The following is a 4,671-nucleotide window of genomic DNA, read 5'->3' as shown; positions in this document are numbered from 1 at the left end:
GCCCTAGGACCATGCCCCAGGACTACCTGACATGATGACTCCTTGCTGTCCCCAGTCCACCTGGCCGTGCTGATGCTCCAGTTTTTAACTGACCTGAGCCCTAGGACCATGCCCCAGGACTACCTGACATGATGACTCCTTGCTGTCCCCAGTCCACCTGACCGTGCTGCTGCTCCAGTTTCAACTGTTCTGCCTTATTATTATTCGACCACGCTGGTCATTTATGAACATTTGAACATCTTGGTCATGTTCTGTTATAATCTCCACCCGGCACAGCCAGAAGAGGACTGGCCACCCCACATAGCCTGGTTCCTCTCTAGGTTTCTTCCTAGGTTTTGACCTTTCTAGGGAGTTTTTCCTAGCCACCGTGCTTCTACACCTGCATTGCTTGCTGTTTGGGGTTTTAGGCTGGGTTTCTGTACAGCACTTTGAGATATCAGCTGATGTACGAAGGGCTATATAAATAAAATTGATTTGATTTGTCAGCAGTTCCTGCAAGAGGAAGGCATTGATGCTATGGACTGGCCCGCCCGTTTCCCAGACCTGAATCTAATTGAGCACATCTGGGACATCATGTCTCGCTCCATCCACCAATCTGTTGCACCACAGATTGTCCAGGAGTTGGCGGATGCTTTAGTCCAGGTCTTGGAGGAGATCCCTCAGGAGACCATCCGCCACCTCATCAGGAGCATGCCCAGGCGTTGTAGGGAGATCATACAGGCACGTGGAGGCCACACACACTACTGAGCCTCATTTTGACTTGTTTTAAGGACATTACATCAAAGTTGGATCAGCCTGTAGTGTGATTTTCCACTTTAATTTTGTGTGACTCCAAATCCAGACCTCCATGGGTTGATCAATTTGATGGCCATTGATAGTTTTTGTGTGATTTTGTTGTCAGCACATTAAACTATGTAAGAAAAAAGTATTGAATAAGAATATTTCATTCTGGAGAACAGGGGATGCGGTTATTCAGATATCACAAATGATGTTGTCAGGAAATGACCCATGTGTTGCAGTGTGTATATCCTCAGGTGAAAGCAGAGATATAACCAAGGGCACTGACTGAATTGTGGAGATTGAGTGTATGTCAAGAGACACCAGGCGGGTGTGTTGGGACAGCATTGGTTTGAGAGACACACTACTCCGTACAGTACCTGCAGGGGTTAAGATCGTAGTGTCTCACCTTGGGGGGGCATAGTTCTCAGATCGTAGTGTCTCTCCTTGGGGGGGGCATAGTTCTCAGATCGTAGTGTCTCTCCTTTGGGGGGGGCATAGTTTTCACATGAAGTGAAGTCCAGCTGCATAATGGGTGAGTGAAGACACCATGACACAGGAAGCAGAGAGAGAGAGACTACAGTCCACTGTAAGACATACAGATGGGTTGGGTCTGGGAACTACAATAAACATCATAGTTGGTTTGGGGTTTAGCTGCTTTATGGGTTAATGCATCACATGATAGAGGATAGAGGGGTAATTGTACTGTGAACAAAATGTTGAAGGTATTGATGTGAAAGCAGATACAGTGCTGAGTTCCCTCAAGAGGATGTCATGTGGGTTATAGGGATACACACTTGCATATCAGGTGACGTGCCAATCAGGGTTAGGGATACACACTTGCATATCAGGTGACGTGCCAATCAGGGTTAGGGATACACACTTGCATATCAGGTGACGTGCCAATCAGGGTTAGGGATACACACTTGCATATCAGGTGACGTGCCAATCAGGGTTAGGGATACACACTTGCATATCAGGTGACGTGCCAATCAGGTGAAATGGAGGAGATGGGGAACAAAGAGAAAGTGACAAGACTTGGGAACACCTCTCAGAACCTGGGGCCTAAAGGGGAAGACTGGGCGTAAGCTTGAGGAAGCTTTTTAGAGCTTTCATTTTTGTGGAACCCAACAGCAAAGTATCCTGGAGGCATAGAGGCAGGTGAAGAGACAGTGGGACTTGTCATGGTCTCAGACTTTGGTTTTCATGCATATATAATTATGCATCGCTTATCACATTGTTAATACTGTTATGTTTTATTTATTTTTGTTGCTTTAAGTCTTGTGATATCACTCTCTTAGGAACCAGAAGGGGAAAGTGGAGAGACTAAAAGCTGCTCCAGCTGCCATTGAAGGAGACAGCAGATTCAGCTGGAATGGCATTTTGTTGTGTGATCAACATTCAGAGGCCATAATTCTCTGAATCTGTACACCTCACGGTGACTGTCTGTTCGTTGTTTGTTCACTTGTTTGTTTGTTTAATTCATGTTTTCTAATCATTTGTTAGTTTTTATTCATGTTTTATTGTCATTGTTTATACATGTATTAGTAATTTCCAAGTTTATATGAATTGAACATTAGGATGCTGTTGTTCAAGACGAGGGACTTGTTGGATTCGACAGTTTGAACATTGAGACATTAAAGACATGACAGATTAGACACATAGTATATCAAGGAGTAAAAGAGACTGGGTCTCTGTAGAAAGACAGATAGCTGTGGAATGTGTTGGGGGACGAGAGGAGTGTGAAACAGGGGAGACAGATGGACATCTGTGGATTAGGTGAAGGAGAGGTTGAGGTCAGGAGGTGAGGACAGCGATGTGTTGATACAGGGAGACAGATGGACATCTGTGGATTAGGTGAAGGAGGGTTGAGGTCAGGAGGTGAGGACAGCGATGTGTTGATACAGGGGAGACAGATGGACATCTGTGGATTAGGTGAAGGAGGGGTTGAGGTCAGGAGGTGAGGACAGCAACGTGTTGATACAGGGAGACAGATGGACATCTGTGGATTAGGTGGAGGAGGGGTTGAGGTCAGGAGGTGAGGACAGTGATGTGTTGATACAGGGAGACAGATGGACATCTGTGGATTACGTGAAGGAGGGGTTGAGGTCAGGAGGTGAGGACAGCAACGTGTTGATACAGGGAGACAGATGGACATCTGTGGATTAGGTGAAGGAGAGGTTGAGGTCAGGAGGTGAGGACAGCAACGTGTTGATACAGGGGAGACAGATGGACATCTGTGGATTAGGTGAAGGAGGGGTTGAGGTCAGGAGGTGAGGAAAGGTCACCTGAAGGGAGGAATAAAGGTTTGGTTTCCTGTTTCCCTTTTTTCTCTCTTCCTGTAGAACCATAAAATAAAAGGATTGAAGAGAAGGAGGAGTGTCTTAATAAGTGGGATATAAATATCTGGAAGGGACAAATGTTGGGTTGTCTGAATTACAGCTGTACAGAACCTCTGGGAAGAATTAAACTTGGTTAAAGCTCTCTAGTGTCCGTGGGTTATTTACTCTGAAAAATAAGAACCTAACAAAACGTACTTAGATAATTTCAGATAAACTAATTAACTTGGTATTGGAATCATATTTGAACAGAATCCATTGGTATCACATTGGTATCACATTGGTATCACATTGGTGTCACATTGGTGTCACATTGGTGTCACATTGGTATCACATTGGTATTACATTGGTATTACATTGGTATCACATTGGTATCACATTGGTATTACATTGGTATCACATTGGTATCACATTGGTGTCACATTGGTATCACATTGGTATTACATTGGTATTACATTGGTATCACATTGGTATCACATTGGTATTACATTGGTATCACATTGGCATCACATTGGTATCACATTGGCATCATATTGGTATCACATTGGTATTACATTGGTATCACATTGGTATCACATTGGTGTCACATTGGTATCACATTGGTATCACATTGGTATCACATTGGTATTACATTGGTATCACATTGGTATCACATTGGTGTCACATTGGTGTCACATTGGTATCACATTGGTGTCACATTGGTATCACATTGGTGTCACATTGGCATTACATTGGTATCACATTGGCATTACATTGGCATTACATTGGTATCACATTGGTATCACATTGGCATCACATTGGTGTCACATTGGCATCACATTGGCGTCACATTGGTATCACATTGGTATCACATTGGTATCACATTGGTATCACATTGGCGTCACATTGTCATCACATTGGTATCACATTGGTATCACATGTCCATTTAGCTCCAACTTGATACATTCCTGTTCCAATTCACTCAGTGGTGGTTGAGATGAGGAAGTTCTGCACTTCTCTTCTTCTTGTTGGTACTGTAGAAAGAGATGGTCTGTGTTAAAGTCAACAGGCGTGTGTGTGTGTGTGTGTGTGTGTGTGTGTGTGTGTGTGTGTGTGTGTGTGTGTGTGCGTGCGTGCGTGCGTGCATGCGTGCGTGTGTGTGTGTTGTATTTACCTTTGTAACTTGCCAATGACTTTGTTGATCCATCTTGCATCTGGAGTCACACAGACGGTGGCTTTGTCCTTCTTGGTAACGCTGATGAATGAAGGGAGGGATATATATTACAGCGTCGCCATGGTTACATATCATACACTGCAGAATTGAACCTATCAGAAAACGTCAATATGAACGTACACATATTTAGCAGATGTTATTATGGCTGTAGTGAAATGGTTGTGTTCCCAGCTCCAACAGTGCAGTAATATCTAACAATACACACAAATCTGAGTAGAAGAATGGATTTAAGAAATCTATAAGTATTAGGATGAGCAAAGTCAGAGTCCTGTATATGTAAATGTATGTATAGATACAGTACCAGTCAAAAGTTTGGACACCTACTCATTTCAGGGTTTTTCT

The 4,671-nt window shown here is 43.7% G+C and overlaps 2 long non-coding RNA genes across 2 annotated transcripts; one reads left to right on the top strand and one right to left on the bottom strand.

Moving 5' to 3' along the window:
- The first annotated feature begins 2,121 nt into the window (after positions 1-2,121).
- Positions 2,122-3,199, top strand: LOC127907167 (uncharacterized). The gene is made up of 3 exons (XR_008063568.1): positions 2,122-2,581; positions 2,659-2,893; positions 2,972-3,199. It is a non-coding gene; the product is annotated as an uncharacterized LOC127907167 (long non-coding RNA).
- A 143-nt stretch (positions 3,200-3,342) lies between these two features.
- On the bottom strand, positions 3,343-4,665 carry LOC127907169 (uncharacterized). Its single transcript, XR_008063572.1, has 2 exons — positions 4,270-4,665; positions 3,343-4,129 (listed from the first exon to the last, which is right to left on the bottom strand). It is a non-coding gene; the product is annotated as an uncharacterized LOC127907169 (long non-coding RNA).
- Positions 4,666-4,671: the final 6 nt, after the last annotated feature.

The sequence above is a fragment of the Oncorhynchus keta genome, chromosome 14 (genome assembly GCF_023373465.1).
Source record: "Oncorhynchus keta strain PuntledgeMale-10-30-2019 chromosome 14, Oket_V2, whole genome shotgun sequence".
In the NCBI taxonomy this organism is placed as follows: Eukaryota; Metazoa; Chordata; class Actinopteri; order Salmoniformes; family Salmonidae; genus Oncorhynchus; species Oncorhynchus keta.
The sequence above is the reverse complement of the archived record's forward strand: the minus strand, read 5'-3'. Positions and strand labels throughout refer to the sequence as shown.